The sequence below is a fragment of the Dermacentor variabilis genome, chromosome 4, assembly GCF_050947875.1.
Source record: "Dermacentor variabilis isolate Ectoservices chromosome 4, ASM5094787v1, whole genome shotgun sequence".
Classification (NCBI taxonomy): domain Eukaryota; kingdom Metazoa; phylum Arthropoda; class Arachnida; order Ixodida; family Ixodidae; genus Dermacentor; species Dermacentor variabilis.
The window spans coordinates 140257101-140274853 of NC_134571.1; the positions used below are offsets into that span (position 1 = coordinate 140257101).

At 49.6% G+C, this 17753-nt stretch overlaps 4 non-coding genes across 4 annotated transcripts; all 4 read left to right on the plus strand.

The window, feature by feature from the left end:
- Positions 1-3342: 3342 nt before the first annotated feature.
- Positions 3343-3461, plus strand: TRNAL-CAA (transfer RNA leucine (anticodon CAA)). The gene is made up of 2 exons: positions 3343-3380; positions 3416-3461. It is a non-coding gene; the product is annotated as a tRNA-Leu (tRNA).
- Positions 3462-3534: 73 nt separating this feature from the next.
- TRNAL-CAA (transfer RNA leucine (anticodon CAA)) lies at positions 3535-3653 on the plus strand. The gene is made up of 2 exons: positions 3535-3572; positions 3608-3653. It is a non-coding gene; the product is annotated as a tRNA-Leu (tRNA).
- Positions 3654-3727: 74 nt separating this feature from the next.
- Positions 3728-3846, plus strand: TRNAL-CAA (transfer RNA leucine (anticodon CAA)). Its single transcript has 2 exons — positions 3728-3765; positions 3801-3846. It is a non-coding gene; the product is annotated as a tRNA-Leu (tRNA).
- Positions 3847-8822: 4976 nt separating this feature from the next.
- TRNAL-CAA (transfer RNA leucine (anticodon CAA)) lies at positions 8823-8941 on the plus strand. Its single transcript has 2 exons — positions 8823-8860; positions 8896-8941. It is a non-coding gene; the product is annotated as a tRNA-Leu (tRNA).
- Positions 8942-17753: the final 8812 nt, after the last annotated feature.

Below are 17753 nucleotides of genomic sequence, written 5' to 3' on the forward strand. Positions count from 1 at the left end.
GCAGGGTGTGTGCTGTTCGTGAGGAAGCTCCCTGGTCTTGTTATAGATGGTTACTTCTCCTGTACTTCTGGTCGACTTGTCTTTTGTGACTTCAGCTATTGTAATGTCCAATGGCGCGTGTTTTGCATTTATGCGCCTAATACTGTGCAAGAGAGGGCAAATTTCTTTTTGAGTTTAAAGCATCATTTACATGTGCAAAAAATGATAGCCTGTGTAGGCGACTTCAACTGCGTATTGAAAGCTGAGGATAGGTCTACGCGTCGCGTGGTTTGTGACAAAAGTAGTGATATCCTGGCGCAGATCACACACGAATTCGAATTAGAAGATATCGCAGAATGTTTTCGCGGTCACGGAGACGTAAGCTACACTCACTTTCAGGGCACAAGTCACGCACGCTTAGACCGTATCTATCTTTCATATGATTTAGTTGAAAAATGCCAGTGCTACACAGTTACGGCCATATCATATTCTGACCACTGCCTGGTAATATGCACGGTGGGCAGGAAGAAAGAACGAAACAAGTTCGTCTGGGAACTGTGGAAATTGAATGCAGAGCTGTTACGGGATGAAACTTTTAACGAAAATGTAGTGGCTACTCTGAATTCTTTTGGAACAGACAGTTCTACGAAATTTGGTGAGGAATGGGAGTTGCTGAAGCAAAGCATTAAATTGAAGGCAATCGAAAGAAGTAGCGTACTGCGATATGAACAAAAGGCCAGAGAAAAGGATTTAACAACATTGCTAGAAAAATTTGCGAAGCTTGAATGCATGCAACCTGGCGCCTATCAACAAGATATGCGCGCCGTTAAGAAGAAGCTCGAGGTATTCGCCGAAGATCGCTTCCGAGGTGCGCTAGTGCGCGCCAGAGCAGAAAGGCTATCATGCGGGGAAACGCCAACGAAAAGAGCACTGGGGTTAGAAAAAAAGCACTCGAGACGTAAGCAGATTGAGGCTATCGAATATGAAGGGGTGGTATTAACGGATAACAATAATATAGGGCGTGCTTTCTTTGAGCATTACAAAGAACTTTTTACATTCAGGCCTGTCAACATGCACGATTTCAAGAAATTATTTTTGCAACGAATCCCACAGCTGTCGAGTGAGGTTAAAGAAACCTTAGAACGACCATTAACAGAACATGAAGTGATGAAAGCCATCGAAGACCTGAATCCTGGGAAGTCGCCAGGTCCAGACGGTCTTTGTGCCGCATGGTACAAATCGTTCAAAAGCCACCTAGCTCCTATCTTAACAGCAGTTTTCAAGGAAGCATATGAACTGAAAATACTTCCACCATCCTTTGGCCAGTCCCATACAGTACTAATACCAAAAACAGAAGAGACCAAAAAGCTCAAGCAACTTTCCTCCTACAGACCCATAGCGCTTACTAACTGCGACTACAAAATATTGATGAAGGTGTTGGCACGACGGGTCCAGTCAGTTATTCAGGAAGTAGTCGGCCCACACCAGACGTGTGGTATTCGTGGAAGAACCATTTTCACTAACATCCATAAAATGAAGTGTGTGCTGGAGTGTTGTGACGCCATGTGCGATGCAGTAGCCATCCTCCAGCTAGACTTGGAGAAGGCGTTTGATTGTGTTTCTCACGACATATTGCTTACCATCCTTGAACACGTTAATTTTGGCCACATAATCACTGAAGGGGTGACCATGGCGTACCGGAGCTGCTATACCAGACTTATAGTTAATCAGATGTTGGGGGCCCCCATTAACGTGAAGCGCTCCGTTCGCCAGGGTTGTCCACTCAGTCCACTCCTGTTTTGTGTCTACATAGAAACGCTATGTCTGGCCCTCATTGAAAATGAATGTATTAAGGGGTTTAGTCTTCAATCAGCAGAAGTGAAGCTACTGGCATACGCTGACGATGTGGCTGTGTGCTGTAAGGACAAACAAAGTGTATTGAATACTGTGAATATCGTCAAAAAGTTTGGTAACGTCACTAACAGCTACGTTAACTGGCAGAAATGTTTGGGGTTTTGGCATGGAAGATGGGCGTCTACACCAGACCACTTTTCGAACGTAAACTGGGTCACGACGCCAGTGAAGTACCTTGGAGCACCCCTTGATGCCTACAAGGACAGTAGCGAGTACTGGAAGGAGCGGACAAAACAACTAAAAGAAAAAGCCGACCGATGGAACGCCTGTTACTTGTCAATATTCGCGAGAGCTACAGCGTGCAACATGTTTCTCGTGACAAAGATCTGGTACGTAATGCAGGTACTACAGTGCTCTCGTATTAATGTGCAGAAACTGCACCGCGTGTTCGCTGTATTCGTGTGGGCATCAAGCTGGGAGCGATGTAGCCGAGATAATCTCTTCCGGCGCGTGAAGGATGGTGGTCTGGGGTTGGCGCACCTCTTCCTGCGTCAACTGGTGAATAGATTCTCCTTCTTTCGAGATACAAACGACCCATTTCTGCGCACGGTGATCCAAATGAGGCTGTCAAGATCACTTCCCGAATTCGTTGTAGGTACGGAAATAATGCCAGGACCAGTCCGTGGTTTCTTTCGGGAAATAGTTCAGAGTGCTTCCTTCTTGCGTGTTCGTTTTTCAAGTGCATATTTGTGGAGTGTAAAACGGAAAAAGTTATATCGTGATTTATGTGACAGTGTTTTGCTGGTACCTATGTACAGAGCCCCGTACAGTGGGGGCCCAGGCCTAGATGTATTGAAAAGGGTGAAGAAGATGCCAGTTCAACCAGCCACTAAATCGTTCTTTTTTAAATTACACACTGGTACTGTACCTGTTAAATTCTTCCTTGAACAACGTGGGTTCTACATGCCATGGGGAACCCACTGCCTTATATGTAAAAAAACAGAAAGCATAGATCATGTCTTCATCCACTGTTGGGAAGGGGTCTTTTTCTGGGACGTGTTACAAAGGACTCTAAAAAAGGAGCTACCTATAGATCCCCACGGAATCAGGTTTCTGCCAGTATATGACGACGAAGGTTTCCCGTACGACCTGATCATGCTTACGGGCCTCCACTGTTTATGGCGCGCAAGAATGGCGGGTTACCATTGTGACCCGGATGCCCGACCGGCGCGTCTGTACTTTTGTGAATCCATGCAACGGTATGTGGAAGTGATGAAGATGCAACAGCCTGTTCCTGAGTGGCTGTCGAGGGTTGAACCCCTTACAGCACTAAAGGAATTTTAATCCGACAACGTCGTGCCACAGTAGCGGACGGCAGCGAATGTAAATATTACTGTTCCTTGTTCCGTTTGTGTATTCATCCCTTTTTGCTTCTTTGGTCTTTGTTTATATCATTTAGGAATTTGTGTTGTGTTATGTCGAGGACTGGCAATAAAGAAAAAAAAAAGTGTCAGGATGGCCGAGTGGTCTAAGGCGCCAGACTCAAGGGAAACCTTGCCCAGCGATGCGGGATACACGAGAATTCTGGTCCACGTATGTGGGCGTGGGTTCGAATCCCACTTCTGACACAATATTTTGCGTTTTTTATACCGCGCTGTACGCGCCGCTCACTGCACGCTCTTCTCACGTGATGTATACAGTGTCAGGATGGCCGAGTGGTCTAAGGCGCCGGACTCAAGGGAAACCTTGCCCAGCGATGCGGGATACACGAGAATTCTGGTCTACGCATGTGGGCGTGGGTTCGAATCCCACTTCTGCCACAATATTTTGCGTTTTTTTATACCACGCTGTACGCGCCGCTCACTGCGCGCTCTTCTCACAGAATGTATACAGTGTCAGGATGGCCGAGTGGTCTAAGGCGCCGGACTCAAGGGAAACCTTGCCCAGCGATGCGGGATACACGAGAATTCTGGTCCACGTATGTGGGCGTGGGTTCGCATCCCACTTCTGACACAATATTTTGCGTTTTTTTATACGGCGCTGTACGCACCGCTCACTGCGCGCTCTTCTCACAGAATGTATACAGTGTCAGGATGGCCATTCTGCTTCCGGCTCCCGAGCTGAACGGATCGCGGGATCATGGGCTCCAATGGAGCGGCATATGCGGCTGTTAGCCGCGGCAACAGGCTTTCGACGGAAGAAGATAAAGATTACCAAATAATTTTGCCTCGCCTACCTACAGGACGTATTGTTTTGAACACAGTTTTTTTGCACGGCGACGCTCGTGTTCGCCCGTTTCGTGTAGAAGATTTTCGAGACGCGCTTCAAGCTGTTGGTATGCTCTCTGGCGTCGTCGCCCTTGGAGCATACCAAATAAACCATGTATGGGCGGTGACGATGAAGACAGCCGAGGCTGCCGAAAAGGTGGCGGCCCTGAAGGAGCTGCAGGTGAAGGGGCGTCGCTGCCTGGTCATCGACCCCAAGGAACAACAGGTGAAGCTTCGTATCCACTGGCTTCTGCATGGGGTGGACGACGAAGACGTCAAGACCGCGCTGGCCTCCTTCGGCAAGGTGACGGAAGTGACCCGGGAGCGCTGGCGAGTGGATGGCGTTTCCGACAAGGGCTCGACGACCCGAGCAGTGCTGCTGCAGCTGAAGGCAGGAATGAAAGTCGACGACCTGCCCCACCAGATCCGCGTCGCCGGCGAGCTTGCGCTGGTGGTAGCCCCAGGACGTCCCATGCAGTGCCTGCGCTGCCGGGGCTCTGGCCACGTTCGTCGTGAATGCAAAGTTCCCCGTTGCTCGCGGTGCAGGCGTTTTGGACACAACGACGCGGACTGTGTGCGTTCATACGCAGTAGCCGCGGGTTCGGCGGAGAGCGAGCCGTCGACGTTAGACCACGTAATGGACGTGACCGAGGCGGAGGAAGCGGCCACGGGAGCTGGAAACGGCAAAGTGGCGGCAGAAACCGGCGCGACGACCAAGCAAGCCGAAGGAGGAAGGAATATCCCTCCCCCCAAAGAGCCAGCAGCTACAGTCGAGAGCGTGAAGACGGCCCCGCAAGAAAATGAGAGCCACCAGCCAGCTACGGATGCAACGCAGGCAGAGGCGGACGACAACGCGACCCCTGCTAGCGCCCGCGTCGAATCCGTCTCGGCACCGGTCAAGAGATCCCTGCAGCACGAGGAGAAAGTCGACGGAAAGGCCGGCGGTGACTCCGAGGCACCACCCGCTAAGACGCTACCTGGAAGGCGCTCCACCCTCAAGCCTAAGCCGAACCTGGAGACTGACCGTAGGCTTACCCCGAAGCCGACCAAAGAGGAACCCGGGCGACGGCCGCCGGATGGCCACGGAGGCGTCTAGCGGTCAGCTAGACGTTAAGGTGAGCGCCATGCTCCGGGCCTTCTCCCCTCCGGTTTTCACCAATAATGGCTACCAACCCGTCGCTTAGCCTCGGCACGCTAAACGTTCGAGGTCTGGCCGCCAAAAGGAAACAGAGTCAGGTTTACAGACTACTAGTGGACCACGACCTCGACGTTTTAGCCGTGCAAGAAACCAAGGTAGACGGCGAGGAGGATACCGGGAGCATGGTGCAAAGGTTCACGTATAACTACTATACGGTAGTGAGCCACGCCTTAGGGACTTCGGCAGGGTGTGTGCTGTTCGTGAGGAAGCTCCCTGGTCTTGTTATAGATGGTTACTTCTCCTGTACTTCTGGTCGACTTGTCTTTTGTGACTTCAGCTATTGTAATGTCCAATGGCGCGTGTTTTGCATTTATGCGCCTAATACTGTGCAAGAGAGGGCAAATTTCTTTTTGAGTTTAAAGCATCATTTACATGTGCAAAAAATGATAGCCTGTGTAGGGGACTTCAACTGCGTATTGAAAGCTGAGGATAGGTCTACGCGTCGCGTGGTTTGTGACAAAAGTAGTGATATCCTGGCGCAGATCACACACGAATTCGAATTAGAAGATATCGCAGAATGTTTTCGCGGTCACGGAGACGTAAGCTACACTCACTTTCAGGGCACAAGTCACGCACGCTTAGACCGTATCTATCTTTCATATGATTTAGTTGAAAAATGCCAGTGCTACACAGTTACGGCCATATCATATTCTGACCACTGCCTGGTAAAATGCACGGTGGGCAGGAAGAAAGAACGAAACAAGTTCGTCTGGGAACTGTGGAAATTGAATGCAGAGCTGTTACGGGATGAAACTTTTAACGAAAATGTAGTGGCTGCTCTGAATTCTTTTGGAACAGACAGTTCTACGAAATTTGGTGAGGAATGGGAGTTGCTGAAGCAAAGCATTAAATTGAAGGCAATCGAAAGAAGTAGCGTACTGCGATATGAACAAAAGGCCAGAGAAAAGGATTTAACAACATTGCTAGAAAAATTTGCGAAGCTTGAATGCATGCAACCTGGCGCCTATCAACAAGATATGCGCGCCGTTAAGAAGAAGCTCGAGGTATTCGACGAAGATCGCTTCCGAGGTGCGCTAGTGCGCGCCAGAGCAGAAAGGCTATCATGCGGGGAAACGCCAACGAAAAGAGCACTGGGGTTAGAAAAAAAGCACTCGAGACGTAAGCAGATTGAGGCTATCGAATATGAAGGGGTGGTATTAACGGATAACAATAATATAGGGCGTGCTTTCTTTGAGCATTACAAAGAACTTTTTACATTCAGGCCTGTCAACATGCACGATTTCAAGAAATTATTTTTGCAACGAATCCCACAGCTGTCGAGTGAGGTTAAAGAAACCTTAGAACGACCATTAACAGAACATGAAGTGATGAAAGCCATCGAAGACCTGAATCCTGGGAAGTCGCCAGGTCCAGACGGTCTTTGTGCCGCATGGTACAAATCGTTCAAAAGCCACCTAGCTCCTATCTTAACAGCAGTTTTCAATGAAGCATATGAACTGAAAATACTTCCACCATCCTTTGGCCAGTCCCATACAGTACTAATACCGAAAACAGAAGAGACCGAAAAGCTCAAGCAACTTTCCTCCTACAGACCCATAGCGCTTACTAACTGTGACTACAAAATATTGATGAAGGTGTTGGCACGACGGGTCCAGTCAGTTATTCAGGAAGTAGTCGGCCCACACCAGACGTGTGGTATTCGTGGAAGAACCATTTTCACTAACATACATAAAATGAAGTGTGTGCTGGAGTGTTGTGACGCCATGTGCGATGCAGTAGCCATCCTCCAGCTAGACTTGCAGAAGGCGTTTGATTGTGTTTCTCACGACATATTGCTTACCATCCTTGAACACGTTAATTTTGGCCACATAATCACTGAAGGGGTGACCATGGCGTATCGGAGCTGCTATACCAGACTTATAATTAATCAGATGTTGGGGGCCCCCATTAACGTGAAGCGCTCCGTTCGCCAGGGTTGTCCACTCAGTCCACTCCTGTTTTGTGTCTACATAGAAACGCTATGTCTGGCCATCATTGAAAATGAATGTATTAAGGGGTTTAGTCTTCAATCAGCAGAAGTGAAGCTACTGGCATACGCTGACGATGTGGCTGTGTGCTGTAAGGACAAACAAAGTGTATTGAATACTGTTAATATCGTCAAAAAGTTTGGTAACGTCACTAACAGCTACGTTAACTGGCAGAAATGTTTGGGGTTTTGGCATGGAAGATGGGCGTCTACACCAGACCACTTTTCGAACGTAAACTGGGTCACGACGCCAGTTAAGTACCTTGGAGCACCCCTTGATGCCTACAGGGACAGTAGCGAGTACTGGAAGGAGCGGACAAAACAACTAAAAGAAAAAGCCGACCGATGGAACGCCTGTTACTTGTCAATATTCGCGAGAGCTACAGCGTGCAACATGTTTCTCGTGACAAAGATCTGGTACGTAATGCAGGTACTACAGTGCTCTCGTATTAATGTGCAGAAATTGCACCGCGTGTTCGCTGTATTCGTGTGGGCATCAAGCTGGGAGCGATGTAGCCGAGATAATCTCTTCCGGCGCGTGAAGGATGGTGGTCTGGGGTTGGCGCACCTCTTCTTGCGTCAACTGGTGAATAGATTCTCCTTCTTTCGAGATACAAACGACCCATTTCTGCGCACGGTGATCCAAATGAGGCTGTCAAGATCACTTCCCGAATTCGTTGTAGGTAAGGAAATAATGCCAGGACCAGTCCGTGGTTTCTTTCGGGAAATAGTTCAGAGTGTTTCCTTCTTGCGTGTTCGTTTTTCAAGTGCATATTTGTGGAGTGTAAAACGGAAAAAGTTATATCGTGATTTATGTGACAGTGTTTTGCTGGTACCTATGTACAGAGCCCCGTACAGTGGAGGCCCAGGCCTAGATGTATTGAAAAGGGTGAAGAAGATGCCAGTTCAACCAGCCACTAAATCGTTCTTTTTTAAATTACACACTGGTACTGTACCTGTTAAAATCTTCCTTGAACAACGTGGGTTCTACATGCCATGGGGAACCCACTGCCTTATATGTAAAAAAACAGAAAGCATAGATCACGTCTTCATCCACTGTTGGGAAGGGGTCTTTTTCTGGGACGTGCTACAAAGGACTCTAAAAAAGGAGCTACCTATAGATCCCCACGGAATCAGGTTTCTGCCAGTATATGACGACGAAGGTTTCCCGTACGACCTGATCATGCTTACGGGCCTCCACAGTTTATGGCGCGCAAGAATGGCGGGTTACCATTGTGACCCGGATGCCCGACCGGCGCGTCTGTACTTTTGTGAATCCATGCAACGGTATGTGGAAGTGATCAAGATGCAACAGCCTGTTCCTGAGTGGCTGTCGAGGGTTGAACCCCTTACAGCACTAAAGGAATTTTAATCCGACAACGTCGTGCCACAGTAGCGGACGGCAGCGAATGTAAATATTACTGTTCCTTGTTCCGTTTGTGTATTCATCCCTTTTTGCTTCTTTGGTCTTTGTTTATATCATTTAGGAATTTGTGTTGTGTTATGTCGAGGACTGGCAATAAAGAAAAAAAAAAGTGTCAGGATGGCCGAGTGGTCTAAGGCGGCAGACTCAAGGGAAACCTTGCCCAGCGATGCGGGATACACGAGAATTCTGGTCCACGTATGTGGGCGTGGGTTCGAATCCCACTTCTGACACAATATTTTGCGTTTTTTATACCGCGCTGTACGCGCCGCTCACTGCACGCTCTTCTCACGTGATGTATACAGTGTCAGGATGGCCGAGTGGTCATTCTGCATCCGGCAGCCGAGCTGTTCGGATCGTAGGGTCATGGCCTCTTCCGGGGCAACGACAGCGACCACTTTTGGTCGCGGAAACAGGATCACCGACGACGATAAGGATTATCCGTTTATTTTGCCTCAGCTGCCGAAAGGACGAGTTGCCTTTAACACCGTGTTTTTACACGGTGATGTACGCGCCAGACCTTACAAGGTCGAAGATTTTAGAGACGCCCTTCTGCCGACGGGACTGCTGCCGGACGTGGTATGCATAGGGGCGTACCAGATAAACCACGTCTGGGCGGTGACCCTGTCTGACGCCACTGCGACGAAGCGCCTCATGGCCCTTAAGGAACTGCAAGTGAAGGGAAGACGGTGTGTCATCGTGGACCCGCAAGAGCAGCAGGTGAAGCTTAGGCTTCACTGGCTGCTCTATGGCGTTGCAGACGAGGACATACGGACGGCGTTCATGGCTTTCGGCAAGGTGGAAGAGGTAAGCCGGGAAAGGTGGCGCGTCCATGGCCTGGGCGACAAGACGTCGACAACCAGGACTGTGCTTCTAAAGCTGAAAAGCGGCGTGAAAATGGAAGACCTTCCTCATCAGGTCCGCATCGGCGGAGAGCTGGCATTGGTGGTCGTCCCTGGTCGACCCATGCAGTGCCTGCGCTGCCAAGGCACGGGGCACGTCCGCCGGGAGTGTAAAGTTCCGCGCTGTTCTCGCTGCAGACGGTTCGGTCATGTTGACGCCGACTGCGTCAAATCCTACGCCGCCGTGACAAGCCCAGCAGTGAACGACGTGGCCGCAGAGCACGTCATGGACATGGTCGAGACGGAGGACGCCGCTAGAGGCATCGGAGACCTGGTACCGACAGCGGCAGTCGGCGAGACGTCGACCGTCGGCGCAGAAGGCACGGTTGCTCAAGGTACTGAGAAGCGGTGTGGGAAGGCGCAGGGCGCGACTGCTGTGGGCCCCGCGACGGGAACCATTAGTGAAGACCCGCCCGACAACGGTATGACGGCAATGCAGCAGGACGAGGCTGTGAAAGACGGCGACCGGACTGAGACTCTTGGCGGCCCCGTCAAACGCCCCCACGACCAGACCAAGGACCAAGGCGAGGGTGCGACTAGCACCACCGAGGGACCACCGACAAAGACGCCCCAGGGGAGGCGGGTGGGCTTCAAACCAAAGCCGAATGTGCCGCCTGAAAGAAAGCCTGTGATCAAAGTGTCGACGACAAACAATGCCGGGAAGCCGGATGGCCCCGGAGGCGGCTAGCCAAGGGCTGGTCGTGAAGGGTAAGCACCATGCTCCGGGCCTACTTTTCTCGCTAGATGAAGATGGATGAAATACCGTCACTTAGTATTGCCACACTAAATGTGCGAGGGTTGGCGGCTAGTCGTAGGCAATGTCAGGTCCTACGGTTGGTAACGGACCATGACATAGACGTACTAGCCGTCCAGGAAACCAAGGTTGACGGAGAGGAGGAGACCGGGAGCATGGTGCGACGATTCACGACTAGGTACTTTGTGGTGGTGAGTCAAGCGGTAGGCACCTCCGGGGGGTGCATTCTTTTTGTGAAGAAGCTGCCGGGTTTACATATTCAAAGTGTGTGGTCCTGTCTGGATGGAAGGATTGTTTTATGTGACTTTACGATCTCTGACTTTGAGTTTCGCGTCATATGCGTTTATGCGCCGAATTCTGTAGACGAGCGTGTCCTCTTTTTTTCGAACCTCTCACAATATGTTTGCTGTAATAAGCGCGTTGTGTTATTAGGGGACTTCAATTGTGTGTTGAGTGCTAGAGACCGAGCCAACAATGCCGGCGTGCGTGATAGAAGTAGTGACGTTTTGTCAAAATTAATTAATGAAAATGAACTTGATGATGTTTTTCAATGTCTGGAAGGGGAGCGTCAAGTGACATTTACGCGTTTTCAAGGCAGTAGTCATGCGCGACTGGATCGCATGTACATTTCGTTGGACACGATTCCAAGATGCCACGGTTATTGCGTTGTACCCGTGTCATTTTCGGATCACTGCCTGGTAAAATGTAACATAGGTATAAGGAAAAGGGAACATGCATTTAATTGGCATCTATGGAAACTCAATGACTTGTTATTAAATGATGCATCTTTTGTAAAGGCAGTGCGGGATGCGGTTAATGAAATACGCGAAGATGCGGCTGATACAATAGCAGAAAAGTGGGAATGTGTTAAACAAAAAGTTAAAATGAAAGCCTTAGAAAGGTCAAGCTGCCTCAAATTTGAGAGGGAATATAAAGAAAAGGGTTTGCGAACACTACTTCAGCAGCTGATAACGCTTGAGTGCAGAGAGCCTGGTCTGTACAAAGACGATGTGCGGAGCGTCAAGGAAAAGCTTGAACAGTTCGACAAAGAACGTTATCAAGGTGCCATCGTGCGAGCAAGAGCAGATGCACTGGCGGCAGGGGAGACGCCCACTAAAAGGGCGCTCGGTTTAGAGAAGGCACACGGAAGACGAAACCATGTCGATCAACTTTTAATGAATGGAGCTGTTGTTGACGACAACGAGAGCATAGCACACGCCTTCTTCCAATACTATCAGTCGCTCTTTGCATTTCAGGAAGCGAATTTAGAGGGTTTCAAAGCGGACTTTCTGCACCGCATGCCGCGTTTGAGTGATGAAGCTAAGGAGCGATTAGAAGGGAAAATAACGGAGAGGGAAGTCGAAAAGGCAATCGACGATTTAAACTTGGGCAAGTCACCGGGACCAGATGGACTCAGCGCCGCCTTATATAAGACATTGAAAAGAGAACTGGCCCCTTTATTAGTAGAAGTATTTAATGAAGCGTACGAGCAGAAATCATTGCCACCTTCTTTTGGGAAAGCGCACACCATTCTAATTCCGAAGAACGATAAATTAGATAAACTGAGATTCGTATCATCCTATAGGCCCATATCACTAACAAATGTGGATTACAAGATATTTATGAAGATCTTAGCGACCAGACTTCAAAGTGTCATAAAGGAAATCGTCACAGACCATCAAACTTGTGGAATCAAAGGGCGAACAATTTTTTCTAACATCCATAAGATGCGGTGTGTGCTCGAGTGCTGTGACGTCACCGGTGGCGGCGTTGCAGTTCTTCAGCTTGATCTTGAGAAAGCGTTCGATTGCGTCGCTCACGTTATTTTGTTCTCCATATTGGATCATGTTAATGTCGGTACCATCATCACTGAGGGTGTGGCCTTGGCGTACCAGAACTGCACTACAAGGTTAATTGTTAATAAGTCGCTGGGGGCCCCCATTAACATCATGCGTTCAGTGCGCCAAGGCTGTCCCCTCAGTCCTCTGTTATTTGCTATATACATAGAAGCAATGTGTGTGGCCATTACCGCAAATAACAATATACGTGGTTTTAGATTGGCAGAATCCGAAGTGAAGCTGCTAGCGTATGCTGATGACGTTGCAGTGTGTTGCACAGACGAACCAAGTGTGACTGAAACAATTGCTGTAGTAAAACATTTCTGTGACGTCACGGGCAGCAAAGTCAATTGGGGCAAATCCCTCGGGCTGTGGCACGGGGAGTGGTCTTCGGCACCGGAATACTTCGCCAATGTCAACTGGGTGAAAACTCCGACGAAGTATCTGGGTGTTCCCCTCGACAGGTACAAGAGCAGCGATGAGTACTGGAGGAACCAAACTAATGAAACGAAAGAAAAAGTGGACAGATGGACAAGCACTAACCAGTCTATTTTTTCAAGGGCGACAATTTGTAATATGTTTTTTATAGCGAAGTTATATTATGTTATGCAAGTGTTGCATTGTTCCAGGGCAAATGTGCAAAGGCTGCACAGAGTGTTCGCGGTCTTCATCTGGGGATCAGCATGGGAGAGAGCTAGCCGAACCAATTTGTTTAGAAGAGTGAAGGACGGGGGTGTTGGCTTGGCACATCTTTTTGTTCGACAACTTGTCAACCGCTTTTTGTTTTTTCGAGATGTGCGCGATCCTTTTCTGCGCACCGTATGTCAACTCAGGTTGAGCGACGCATTGCCGGCGTATGTTGTTAGTACGGCAAGCATGACCGGAAAACTTCGGGGTTATCTTAAGGAAGTGGTCGACAGTGTGCGCTTCCTTTCAGTTCGTTTTTCAAAAGATTATCTATGTCAAGTGAAAAGGAAAACACTGTATAATGATGTGTGCGACATTGTGTTCCCAGTGCCCTTATACAGAGCCATATACAGTGGAGGGCCAGGACAAGACGTCCTTAAACGGGTGAAACGCATGCAGGTGCCACCAGGGGTTAAAACCTTCTTTTTTAAGCTCCACACTGGAACACTTTCCGTGAAGACATTTATGGAAGAGCGAGGCTGTCTTGTGCCGTGGGGTTCACACTGCTTGATCTGCAAGAAGCCCGAAACCATCGATCACGTGTTCTTGCACTGCTGGGCGACTGTGTTCTTCTGGGACGTCTTGAAGCGAACACTGAAGAAAGAATTACCTGTAGGCCCCCAAGGGATCCGGTATCTGCCAATTAAGGATGAAGAGGGAGTTCCATACGACTTTATTATGTTGAATGCACTCCACTGTATATGGCGGGCTCGCATGGCAGGGTACCATTGCGATGCCGACGCCCGCCCGGTTCACATATATTTTAGAGAATGTATGTCGCGGTTCGTTGATGTACAGAAATTGCAAGAATGTGCACCGGATTGGCTGTCGAGGCTAGAAGCTCTGACAGCCATGAAGGAATTTTAATTTGACGACGCCGGTCCCATACGGACAGTCGGCATTATTGTAATTTTTTTTCTTTTTTTTCTTCCCCGCAAGCTTGTATTCCTGACATGTGTGTAGTATTTGTATATTCAGTGTTATGTCGAAAACCGGCATTAAATAAAAAAAAAGGATGGCCGAGTGGTCTAAGGCGCCAGACTCAAGGGAAACCTTGCCCAGCGATGCGGGATACACGAGAATTCTGGTCCACGTATGTGGGCGTGGGTTCGAATCCCACTTCTGCCACAATATTTTGCGTTTTTTTATACCACGCTGTACGCGCCGCTCACTGCGCGCTCTTCTCACAGAATGTATACAGTGTCAGGATGGCCATTCTGCTTCCGGCTCCCGAGCTGAACGGATCGCGGGATCATGGGCTCCAATGGAGCGGCATATGCGGCTGTTAGCCGCGGCAACAGGCTTTCGACGGAAGAAGATAAAGATTACCAGATAATTTTGCCTCGCCTACCTACAGGACGTATTGTTTTGAACACAGTTTTTTTGCACGGCGACGCTCGTGTTCGCCCGTTTCGTGTAGAAGATTTTCGAGACGCGCTTCAAGCTGTTGGTATGCTCTCTGGCGTCGTCGCCCTTGGAGCATACCAAATCAACCATGTATGGGCGGTGACGATGAAGACAGCCGAGGCTGCCGAAAAGCTGGCGGCCCTGAAGGAGCTGCAGGTGAAGGGGCGTCGCTGCCTGGTCATCGACCCCAAGGAACAACAGGTGAAGCTTCGTATCCACTGGCTTCTGCATGGGGTGGACGACGAAGACGTCAAGACCGCGCTGGCCTCCTTCGGCAAGGTGACGGAAGTGACCCGGGAGCGCTGGCGAGTGGATGGCGTTTCCGACAAGGGCTCGACGACCCGAGCAGTGCTGCTGCAGCTGAAGGCAGGAATGAAAGTCGACGACCTGCCCCACCAGATCCGCGTCGCCGGCGAGCTTGCGCTGGTGGTAGCCCCAGGACGTCCCATGCAGTGCCTGCGCTGCCGAGGCTCTGGCCACGTTCGTCGTGAATGCAAGGTTCCCCGTTGCTCGCGGTGCAGGCTTTTTGGACACAACGACGCGGACTGTGTGCGTTCATACGCAGTAGCCGCGGGTTCGGCGGAGAGCGAGCCGTCGACGTTAGACCATGTAATGGACGTGACCGAGGCGGAGGAAGCGGCCACGGGAGCTGGAAACGGCAAAGTGGCGGCAGAAACCGGCGTGACGACCAAGCAAGCCGAAGGAGGAAGGAATATCCCTCCCCCCAAAGAACCAGCAGCTACAGTCGAGAGCGTGAAGACGGCCCCGCATGAAAATGAGAGCCACCAGCCAGCTACGGATGCAACGCAGGCAGAGGCGGACGACAACGCGACCCCTGCTAGCGCCCGCGTCGAATCCGTCTCGGCACCGGTCAAGAGATCCCTGCAGCACGAGGAGAAAATCGACGGAAAGGCTGGCGGTGACTCCGAGGCACCACCCGCTAAGACGCTACCTGGAAGGCGCTCCACCCTCAAGCCTAAGCCGAACGTGGAGACTGACCGTAGGCTAACCCCGAAGCCGACCAAAGAGGAACCCGGGCGACGGCCGCCGGATGGCCACGGAGGCGTCTAGCGGTCAGCTAGACGTTAAGGTGAGCACCATGCTCCGGGCCTTCTCCCCTCCGGTTTTCACCAATAATGGCTACCAACCCGTCGCTTAGCCTCGGCACGCTAAACGTTCGAGGTCTGGCCGCCAAAAGGAAACAGAGTCAGGTTTACAGACTACTAGTGGACCACGACCTCGACGTTTTAGCCGTGCAAGAAACCAAGGTAGACGGCGAGGAGGAGACCGGGAGCATGGTGCAAAGGTTCACGTATAACTACTATACGGTAGTGAGCCACGCCTTAGGGACTTCGGCAGGGTGTGTGCTGTTCGTGAGGAAGCTCCCTGGTCTTGTTATAGATGGTTACTTCTCCTGTACTTCTGGTCGACTTGTCTTTTGTGACTTCAGCTATTGTAATGTCCAATGGCGCGTGTTTTGCATTTATGCGCCTAATACTGTGCAAGAGAGGGCAAATTTCTTTTTGAGTTTAAAGCATCATTTACATGTGCAAAAAATGATAGCCTGTGTAGGCGACTTCAACTGCGTATTGAAAGCTGAGGATAGGTCTACGCGTCGCGTGGTTTGTGACAAAAGTAGTGATATCCTGGCGCAGATCACACACGAATTCGAATTAGAAGATATCGCAGAATGTTTTCGCGGTCACGGAGACGTAAGCTACACTCACTTTCAGGGCACAAGTCACGCACGCTTAGACCGTATCTATCTTTCATATGATTTAGTTGAAAAATGCCAGTGCTACACAGTTACGGCCATATCATATTCTGACCACTGCCTGGTAAAATGCACGGTGGGCAGGAAGAAAGAACGAAACAAGTTCGTCTGGGAACTGTGGAAATTGAATGCAGAGCTGTTACGGGATGAAACTTTTAACGAAAATGTAGTGGCTACTCTGAATTCTTTTGGAACAGACAGTTCTACGAAATTTGGTGAGGAATGGGAGTTGCTGAAGCAAAGCATTAAATTGAAGGCAATCGAAAGAAGTAGCGTACTGCGATATGAACAAAAGGCCAGAGAAAAGGATTTAACAACATTGCTAGAAAAATTTGCGAAGCTTGAATGCATGCAACCTGGCGCCTATCAACAAGATATGCGCGCCGTTAAGAAGAAGCTCGAGGTATTCGCCGAAGATCGCTTCCGAGGTGCGCTAGTGCGCGCCAGAGCAGAAAGGCTATCATGCGGGGAAACGCCAACGAAAAGAGCACTGGGGTTAGAAAAAAAGCACTCGAGACGTAAGCAGATTGAGGCTATCGAATATGAAGGGGTGGTATTAACGGATAACAATAATATAGGGCGTGCTTTCTTTGAGCATTACAAAGAACTTTTTACATTCAGGCCTGTCAACATGCACGATTTCAAGAAATTATTTTTGCAACGAATCCCACAGCTGTCGAGTGAGGTTAAAGAAACCTTAGAACGACCATTAACAGAACATGAAGTGATGAAAGCCATCGAAGACCTGAATCCTGGGAAGTCGCCAGGTCCAGACGGTCTTTGTGCCGCATGGTACAAATCGTTCAAAAGCCACCTAGCTCCTATCTTAACAGCAGTTTTCAAGGAAGCATATGAACTGAAAATACTTCCACCATCCTTTGGCCAGTCCCATACAGTACTAATACCGAAAACAGAAGAGACCGAAAAGCTCAAGCAACTTTCCTCCTACAGACCCATAGCGCTTACTAACTGCGACTACAAAATATTGATGAAGGTGTTGGCACGACGGGTCCAGTCAGTTATTCAGGAAGTAGTCGGCCCACACCAGACGTGTGGTATTCGTGGAAGAACCATTTTCACTAACATCCATAAAATGAAGTGTGTGCTGGAGTGTTGTGACGCCATGTGCGATGCAGTAGCCATCCTCCAGCTAGACTTGGAGAAGGCGTTTGATTGTGTTTCTCACGACATATTGCTTACCATCCTTGAACACGTTAATTTTGGCCACATAATCACTGAAGGGGTGACCATGGCGTACCGGAGCTGCTATACCAGACTTATAGTTAATCAGATGTTGGGGGCCCCCATTAACGTGAAGCGCTCCGTTCGCCAGGGTTGTCCACTCAGTCCACTCCTGTTTTGTGTCTACATAGAAACGCTATGTCTGGCCATCATTGAAAATGAATGTATTAAGGGGTTTAGTCTTCAATCAGCAGAAGTGAAGCTACTGGCATACGCTGACGATGTGGCTGTGTGCTGTAAGGACAAACAAAGTGTATTGAATACTGTGAATATCGTCAAAAAGTTTGGTAACGTCACTAACAGCTACGTTAACTGGCAGAAATGTTTGGGGTTTTGGCATGGAAGATGGGCGTCTACACCAGACCACTTTTCGAACGTAAACTGGGTCACGACGCCAGTGAAGTACCTTGGAGCACCCCTTGATGCCTACAAGGACAGTAG